Source organism: Triturus cristatus, chromosome 1_2 (assembly GCF_964204655.1).
Source record: "Triturus cristatus chromosome 1_2, aTriCri1.1, whole genome shotgun sequence".
NCBI classification, from domain to species: Eukaryota; Metazoa; Chordata; class Amphibia; order Caudata; family Salamandridae; genus Triturus; species Triturus cristatus.
Window position 1 is genome coordinate 902660776 of NC_140580.1, and position 10491 is coordinate 902671266.

The following is a 10491-nucleotide window of genomic DNA, read 5'->3' on the forward strand; positions in this document are numbered from 1 at the left end:
CATGTTACCTATAAAACTTTCTTCTACCTTCTTTCATGAGATTGATTCAAGCTCTTCAAATTTTTTATGGAATGATAAGAGAGCTAGAATTGCTTACAAACATCTTAGAAAGCCTTTTGTCCTAGGTGGCTGCAATCTCCCTGATTGGAACTTGTATCAAATCGCCTTCTTAGCGTCTCAAGGTGCTCTTTGGTTTTTACCGGATTCCCTACATATACGTCCTTGGATTTATATTGCACGTGAGCTCTGCACTCTTTTTTCCACTTCTTCCTTTCTCACAGCTTCTAAGCTTGTCTTTGATCATTCTCATCGTATTATATCAGACACGATCAATGCACTAAAATATATTGAGAAAAGAGTATCTAATCCTATCCATAAATCAAGATGGTCCTCTTTATGGTACAATCCTAAGCTTTTTACTGACATTGATCCTAGTACGGCCTCTTTGTGGGCTGCCAAGGGTATTAGTTTGGTGAACGATCTTTATGATTCTAATCATGACCCATTCCCCTTCTCTTATTTAGCTAGCAAACATAATCTTAGTAACATGGACTTTTACTCTTGTTTGAAACTAAAGGTTAAACTTTCTAAAATATCCCTTTCTTCAGATTTGGTTACTGTTTCACTTCTTTCCCTGTGGCTTCGCTCAGGTCATACTGCTTCTAAAATCTATACATTTGTATCTGCTTCACTCCCTTCACAATTTACAGTTACTTATGATAAATGGTCTCATCATTTTGAAGATGATATTTTTAAACATATTTCACAACATACCTGGCAATTGATAAGAAAGTTATCCCTACGTTATAGATTGCTCCTTCACTTATTCATTACAAATTCTTTACATTACATCTCCTTCATTGGACTCCTGCTCGTCTACATAAGTTGAAACTACGGGATAGTGATCTCAGTTGGAACTGTAACTTAATACCAGGCACACATCAACATATGTTTTTGAATGTACATTATTGCACTCTTTGTGGGGCCTGATACAGAAACACTTATCATCAATCTATAACATCTCTATGGAACTTTCTTTACCTATGATCCTATTGGGTCTATGGGCTGCAGTTATTCCTTTGCCCCTTAACAATACAGATCTGGAGCTACTAGATTTACTCTTATCCATTGCTGTTAAAATTATACTACCAGAATGGAAATCATTTAATCTTCTATCTTATCATACCTGGTGGGCATGGGTCTCATATCTTCGTGGAGCTCATACTTTGGTTGAGGAAAACATTTCTCGCCTTTCACTTCTAGTAACGTTTGGCGATCTTTGGACAGTTATATGAATTTGTCCTCTCAAGGGTTGGTACCTCAGTATCCTTTTGATTCCATTTCCTATTTGTTTTCTTTTTTCTCTTCCATTGGAGCAGATGTCCCCTCCTATCTCTTTGTTTCCTTTCTTTTCTTCTTTCTGTATTTTCCCCCAGTCTTCTTTTTCCCTTTATTTCCTCCCATTTCCCTGTGCTGATGGTTCTTATGCAATACAACTGATATGTGTTTTTGACATGATATATGTAGCTATTTTTATTGATCCATCTGTCTGGAATTGTTATTATTATTTGATGAACTTTATAACATATACTACACCTAACATATGTATTTGCTCACCTTTTTAAATAACGATATTTTTCCAATTCTTTTGATCCCAGTCCATTATCTCTTGTCATGAAATCTCTTCTTTTTACTCTTATAATTCTTAGGTACCAATTTAGTATATATTTGATTCTGATCTGTTGTATTGTCAATGTATTACCAATGTATTTCTCTTTTAAATATACAATAAAAATATTTGAACACAAAAACACCAGCTTTGGGTATGGTCAAAGCTTGAATCCAAAATTGCTTTGAGCCTCCTTAAAGTCATGTACGGCAAATACCGTCAATCCTACAGCTATAAGAAGAGGCCCATGCCACACACAGCGAAACAAAAGCTTGGGTCAGCAGCACTGTGTAGGTCAGCAACACATAACAGATACTAGAAGAAAGCTGCTATAGGAAAAAAACCTTTTCTGTTGCAGGATCCAAATGGTGGCATTCCCATATTAGGTTAAGCCTCAAACGACCTCCCGAATATCAGGAGACTTGAAATAAACTGGCTTTATAATAATTTGATGAACGATGCTGACGTGCTGTGCTTATTCAAACTTATATTACCCCAAAACTATATATATATATATATATATATATATATATATATATATATATATATATATATATATATATATATATATATATATATATATATATATATATATATATATATATATACATACATACACATACACGTATATTTTTCTAGCATATAATAAGTTTGACACCCTTAAACCGCCCTTTGCAAGTGTGTGCAGATGGGGTGGATTGTCCCACATAATGCAGGGCACTCAAGTGTCACCTTGTCTACCCTGCTTCCGATTTCTATACAACGCTACCTCTGTTGCTATGAGTTGTCCATGCTTGCTTTACATCAGTTTTCAAACAATCTTAGAAAAGGAAGGGTGTTCTCGTGGCAGGATTTGGTCCTAAACGAAACTCCCTAGCAGTACACCCTGCCTTGTTATCCTTACCGTCGGAGACAGAATGCCAGCTCACCTGGGTGCTCGCGCCCGCTTCCTTCTCGGGGACCACGGCGGTATTGTTTGGTTTATTTGGGGAGCTACCCACCAGACAGGACCTGTTCTTTGTTGACACCTGTGCTAACAGATGCCTCCCTTTGGGGTGTCAGTAGCTTCCACGCCTACTCCCATCAGCAAGGTAACGGCGAAATCACCTGGAGCTGTCGGCGACGACAGGATCAGCTCGGCGCCTTCTTTGCTTATGAATTAAATGTGTAGATGCCAGAAGCTCCGTAGGAGGGCACAGGCCTGTCCTCGTGAGATGTTGCTCGGAATATGCTGCCGTGAGGTCTGTGCTCTGGCGTTAGTGCCTGCAGTTAATGCCTCTTGTTCCACAGAGCTGGGGCAGTCTGCAGTGCTCACCTGCAACAGGTGCACGCACTGTCAGCTCTCAGTCACGCAGAGGCACGCTTCCCTATATAAACCTGGAAAGATTGGACGTTTTCCAAGTGGTGCATAAAGACGTCCGTCAGGAACAACATCTGCGTTGGCAGTGAGTCAGAGGGAACGGTACTCGACCTCTGCCCCAGTGGTACCGTACCTGACAGCAGGAAGACATGCTTGGGGCAGGCATGCCTGCGTTCCGGCTCGCAGTCCTCCATCGCCCGGGGCACTTCCCGGTCGTCCTCGCAAGGATACGGCGGGATTGGCGTATAGAAACTATGACGGAGCCGCACCTTCCCTCTCAGGTACCGGAGGACTCCACACCCGAAGACCTGGAGACCACGCGATGGATGCTGAACAGGAAGTGGGGAACGGTTCATACAGGACAGCCCTCCCGAATTTGGCGGGAGACTACCGATTTCAAGGCTAGCCGCCCGCCTCACCTCGTGGCATGCCGAGAGGGGAAGAGGCAGTGTAGATCGCACAGAAGGCGCCTCACCTCACCATCGACTTCGGATTCCTAGGAAGCCACTAAACGGGCGGCGGCCTTCTTAAACCAAGGACACCCCCTGCCCCTCTCCATCCTCACCACTTCCTTATCTTATCCTATTTATCACCTCTTATTTCTGTAGAATGAAAACTGCTAGCCCTGCACAACAGGTGTACTCCTCCACCCCCAGCTGAAGGCCTCTCCTTCACTACCTAGGTAAGTCTTCTGAACTAATTTCACTACCCGTTTGAAATTTAAAACAAGCATTGGCAAAGCCAATAGTTGTCTCCTATCTTGCTCTGTTCACACTGGGCATATATTCATTGTGCACGCTCAGCCAGTACTCGCTTACAGACACACACCCAGTGTGCGCATGTCTTAGACACACAGCGCTATATACATGCAAACCCTTCCCTCTTTTATCCCTATACTATCCTGTTTTCAATCCAACTAACAGACTCATATATCCATCGGTCACATTAATCTCATATTTCTCTATACTAATTCTTCACTAATCCGTTTTTGGGTTCCAGAGTAGCGTGCTACTCATTGAAAAGTGCTTCGACGTCTAGTTAGGAGTAGTAAGTGCTATATAAATGCAATTACAATTACAGTATGCACAGGGCTAGAAAAGGTGTTAACTCTTTACTCACAAACATAGTGGTAGCTAATGTTCATGTAAAGTAAACCATGGTATTCATGGGGTTCAACAAAGTTTTCAAAAGGTAAGATGATATTCATACTTTGGCACTTTTACACATCTTTAAAAAACATTAACAAAGTCTGTGCACTTTATCCCCCATTGATAAGAAGCCCCACAGCTCTCTTGACCTCCCGATTCATCTCACAACCCCCATCCGCATATTGCTAAACTCAGAAATAGACTAATGCCATTTCAGAAGGCAGATGAGAATCTTTATTGCAGAGAAACCGCACATGTATCTTATCATGGCTTGCTGCAAGAAAAGGAAGCCTGCAGATTATCTAATGGACCACTGCATTCCACAAAGCAGCCGAAACTGGGGAATGACTGGGAATGATGCTTTTCTCATAATCTAATAGATGCTACGCCGGCATCTACACGGTTTTGTAAACTCATGTGATCTTAGAAAGGCAAACAGTAATTGGAATGGAAAATTGCACACACAGACTTGGGCAAGAAATTTCCAAGGAGATGGAAGAGCGTTACAAAATCCACGAACAGAGGAGCAAATTTATAGCAAATAAAAGGGGTGCATGGGAGCTCCAGGGGGTTTGAGAGTGAGTACAAAGGCCAGCTGCATGCTTACAGTGCGCGCTGCTGTGCCGGATTGTCGCATTGCCCTGCTGTGAGCTATGGCTTCCAGTCCTGTGCCAGGAACCCCCTACTCACGAAGAGAGGGCTCAGCTAAGTGGAAGGACACACATAAAACCAATGTGCAGTTTTTAATACCCTTTTCTGTTCTCATCAACAACTAGTTAAAAGTTACATTGACAGGATTATGTTACGTGGAGAGGAGGAGTGAGGGCCACTGATGGTCGTATTAGTAAATTACGCTTGGTATTTTATGAACGACTCAGGCACGCATCCTCACAACTGTGTCAGAGTGAATGTACTCACGAAGAACAAGTCCAGAAAGTAAACACAGCACATCTGGGAAACATGGTGGTAGATTCAGTCTTCCACTTATATAGTCAGATCACTTACACTGGGTAGTTCAGCCGGTCATCATTCCTGCTGCAGAGACTATTAATCTGTCATCAGTCTGAATGTAAATGACTATTGTTGCTGATACCTGTGTATATAGTGCTTAGTTGACTCAGTCTAGTTATAGCGGCCATACTGAGAGGCGCATGGATGAGAACGGGCAGCAGGATTGGGGGGGGGGGGCAAAATGGACAGCAAGAAGAGGGTGGTGTTGTGGAGTGAATGAAACCACATAAGGCAGGGGAGGAGGCCGGCTGGGTGAAGAAGCGACAACAAGCTTCTGCTCTATAGAGCAGGAATAATGTGGGAATAGCGCCGAGGCAATGTGTGTCATTCAGACCCAACCAACAAATTCCCAACAGTATTGTATTGTGTTGTAATTGCATTTATATATCGCTTAATACCCCTCACGAGGCGTTGAAGCGCTTTTTCGGTGAGTAGCACGCTACTCCGGAACCCAAGAATGATTAGTGTTGAATTAGTAAAGTGAAATATGAAAGTAATTTGAGCGGTGGATATTAGTCAGTTATTTGGATTCAGAAGGATAGCTGAGGTCTAGAAGAGGGGAAAAAGGTTTGCATTTATATAGCGCTTGTTACCCCGATGGGGTGTTGAAGCGCTTTTTTTTTGACGAGCAGCACACTACTCCGGAACCCATAAAGGATTAGTGGTGAAATTGTAGGGACTTTGGGGCACCATCTGGCCTGCAAAATGTTGTCAATGCTTTTAGACATGATACATAGCAGCGCGAGCTACTGTCCAGTATGCCTTAAATATTTTTTTTAAGTGTTATGACGCAGCCTGCCTTGACCCCATCACAGCACTTTTTTTTTTCAACATTAAAGCTATGTTGTACAGAAGCTAGCACTGTTGTGAAACGTCCTTACAAAACACATTGACAAAACCATGCATGCACCAATCAAGAAAAAGACCCCTACCATGCACATCTTTTTAGTTGTACGGAAATAAAAATGGCATATTGTAAACAATCACTGGAAATAAAATTCCACGATTTTTCAATTTCCTCGTGTCTTAGTCATCTGACATACATTGCAAATGCACACATTAGGACACATTTTATGCAAATGCAACCGCATACTTTTATATATGAAACACACATGCTCTCTGCAAACAAAAGCAAAAACACACACACAAGCAAACACAATGACCCACACATCAATAACTGCATATAAAGCACACGCTATACATACATGTATATACCTTTTAAAGATGCACCCACATTACACAAACTCACCCTGGCATCCACATGCAATCAAAAATTCACCAACACTATTGCCACAATATTTACATACCTTTGACGGTGTTATCAGAGGCCTGGGATTGAATAGGCACATTGCGCACCTGTCAGAAACCTGAGGGTTGTGGTGGAATAAAGCTTTGGTAAGCAAGTGAGTTTGAGGCATGCTATATTCGAATAACCATCGTATTATCATGAGTGCCATTCATCTTCACCCATCGTGGTTTTGTACCGTAAGAGCGCCCCTAGAAAAAACTGCTGCCCAGGGCAATCACTGATCGGTCACTAGAGCTGAACAACAAACAGTGACAATCTCCCAATAGCGAGTGGAGAAAACCGTGAAACATATGAAGGGCATCACAGCATTTGATGAGAATGCCCACCCAAGTGAATTTAAACACCAAAGGAACTAAGGGGCCCATTAGGATGGCGGGTGGATTGCCTCTGCCGGGCCGGCGGTAGTCACCGCCGGCCCGGCGGGGGCGATCCGCCTGCCATCCACACAGCAAAGACCCCCGCCATTTAATAATGGCTGGGGGGTCCATGGCGGACGGAAAGACTGTCCGCCGCTTTTACGTTGACCAGCGGAAAAAGTGCCGGCTCATGGTGGCGGTGTCTAAAAGACCCCGCCGTCCATATTACAATGCTGGTGGTCTTATGCCTTTCCACGGCGCCGTTGCGGGCCCCCAGTGTGAAGGGGAGGTAGGGGGGTGCACATGGGGGGTACCTATGGTATCCCCCCTCATTGCCGTGCATTACGTGGCAGGCACCACGTGGTGCCTGCCATTTAGTGCATGGCAATGATGTGCACAGTCCTTTTCCATTGCGGGCGGGTTTGCAGCCAGCAGATCCACCAGCAATGGAAAAGGCACAGGATACGACCGCCAGTGTGGCGGGCGCATCCTAATGTGCATGGCGGCACCGGCGCAGCTTCGGCGGGTGGTCCCGCGCTCCGTTACGGTGTCCGCCTGCCATCGTAATAGGCCCCATACACTTTAAATTGGGCTTATACGACTCCAATAAATAGGGCAAGGTTGTTTTGGCGTTTCGTGTGGAGCAATACGTTTTTTGGTAGTAGCCTTCAGCTGAACACAACAATGTAAACAGGAGGAAGTCTGCTTAGTTTTTGATAGATGAAATTTGTGACTGGAAATGGCTGCCTGAATCAGCAGTTTCAGCTATTCACAATTATGGTTGGCTGTCATAACACTACTGCATTTACAGATGAAATATATGTGTGCAGTTAATTCTATCAAAAAGTACTTTGCTTTCCGAGCCTAATTTGAACAAGGCCACTCCTGTGTCAATTTTGTACGAGTTTAAACAAGTTTAAAGTTGGTTGACAAATTAAACTATCCTTCTGAAGAACTACCACAACAATATCCTTCATACCTAAAGCAGTATACTCAGAAACATGTGGTAGCGGTTTATAGTGGGAAAACACCCTGCTTTGGTTTTTTTAGGAATCTGAGCGCTTTACATGAGCACCGGTTACATTGCAGACATACACATTCATTTTCAGGCACGGAGAGATTAAGGGATTTGGCCCCTGCCTACACTCAAACCCTGTTCCCCAGCTTCAAAGTCAGCCGCTCTAGCCGTTACGCCCCTAAGAACGCTGATGTCAAGGGAGTTTTTGGGGGCAGCCGACCGGAGGGTGGTTTACCCCCTTGGAAGATTGGGAAAGTTGGTGCAGTCCAACGACTGCTACAGAGTTTAGAGCTGGTTTTGCCCCTGTATAAGTGGCCATTATGTTTACCAGCCACCATTTTGTCATTGGGTGACTAGTTGGCTGGTTTTGTGTTGGAGATTAAAGGTCTCAATAGCTGAAGGTCAGGTCAGGATGTGGTAAAGACTTGCAGGTTTAAGTTTTGTGGGGAGGAGGGTGCATTTAGGGTCAGGGTTGGATTGGGATTCAAAATTGGCCCCGGGCACGCTAAAAAAACGTGACCCACATTTGCATATTGCCTTTCCTCTAAACACTGCTTCGGCGAAATTTTATTAAAAAAGGGGGGGGGGGGGATCCAAAAAAATCAGGGATTCGTTTACACTGGTGACTGAAAACAAGTGAGGCCACTTCTGCTCAGGCCCCCTGCCCCGCTAGGTATGCATACATTAATAGGCCAGACCAGGGAGAGAAAGAAAGTGACACCTCTGCCTGTTGCTAAACGCGAGGTAATGGGCGCCCATCTGCCTCCAGAAAGGCCACTCAGACACCCACTTGGCTGCTGGCTGTATCCGAACAACAGCGACACCACCCAAATCTGTCCCCTAGACTGCTCCAAAAAGCAGCCTACATGTGGAACTCGGACACCGGTCCCTCGGGTATTGCCCGAGTGCCTGCGTTACCAATCCAACGCTGTTTAGGGGTGGAGGGTAATTTAACATAGGTGAACATATCTGTATACTGAGGTTTTAGTTTTGTAAAGTGAAAGGCCCAGGGATTGTATGTGATGTGCACCTGTTTCAGAGTTGGGAAATGGGTTTCCATAGTTTGCAAGGTTGGTGGGTTACAGCACATTGTACTTTTCTGAGACTTGGGCTCCTCAAAGAAATAGTGACACCATTTGGTGTTTTCACCACACCTGCTGCTTAATACAGACTCCCTTAGGACCTTCCTCATCACCATGGACTTTTTAAATTATTTATTTATTGAAGAACATTGGTGAGAGCTTTTCAGCAAGAAAATGCTGCACAGAGCTGCAACGTTTACAGAGTCAAATAAAGAGTTTGATGGATAACATGCACAAGATGTTGTTACTGGTGGTGGTGCATGTGTGGATATGCAAGACCATTCATGCATCGCAGTGCATACATTAATACATCCAACAAAAATGTGTATTTACATGAAGAACTAGTTGACATAGGGCTGAAGGGGTGACGGGGTGGTGATGGAGTAGTCAATCTTCGATTCTTGTTAGAGAAGTTATATTTTAGAGCAAACCTAGATGTGGAAGAGAGAGCAGACGGCGGGCAAGACCAAGGGAGTGACATCCAGAGATAAGTTCTGATCAAGTTAAAGGCCTGAACTGTGAGATCACACAGTGAGTTTTGGGTCTGGCTAGAAGAGTCTGCTTTATTCCGCAAAAATTGCTTTTCCTAAAAAATAGTTGGGGGATAGTAGTCTACATAGGACACTGTTTTTGGCTTGTAGCTATTTAATCTAGTGATGCCAGTGTGAGGTTTCACTGTGTGAGGGGATATTAAAGAGAGTCCTGGTTGTGAAATGTATTTCTTTATCAAGAAGGCAAATGAGAGCTAGGGGAGACCCACAAATAAATCTTTGCAGTAAACCGACTTTTTGAAGCCTAGTAAAGAGCTTCATGTTTTGGCAGTGTGGAAAGGGATGTTAATGTAGATTTTGCAGATACCCAGCAGTTTATATCTTGTAAATACAACGAATAATGCGTTGGAATCAATACTACAATAACCATTAAATGGATAGGAAAATATTAATTAATCCTCCCACTGAAACACATTCTTCAAAGTTATTTAATATAAATGAATATCACCAACACAAACTGCAGTTCTCCAAAATAGATTTTTTATATATATTTGGAAAAATTATATCAAAACTGTTGTTTCAATAACCTACACAATATATACAAAAATTATATAGACACAAACTATACAAAAATTCTTATATACAACAACCAAAAATATATACACCTCACTTTGTACGAATACTGTAGCGGGTGAAGAATATCCTTGAATCCCTTATTACCCTACTTATTAATACAAATGCTAATCCTATGTATTATACGCATTCTGTTTTTTAGAGATCGCCCTTTATGATCAAAGGAAAGTACATCATGGGACAGAAATTCATAGGTCCTCTTCTCATTAATAGTACTCTCGCAGTTATTTATGATGTTTCAATTTATATGGTGCTTCTAGCTGATGGCATTGGGATGAGAGCGTCATATTGGATTTTTGTGGAGTATATGAGAGATTTTAGTGCAGTAGTAGCAAGTAAAAGAATCATTTTTGTCGTAGAAAGTTTTTGTTTTTAAACACTTTATTTATAGTTTAAAGCTTATATATAGTGGTA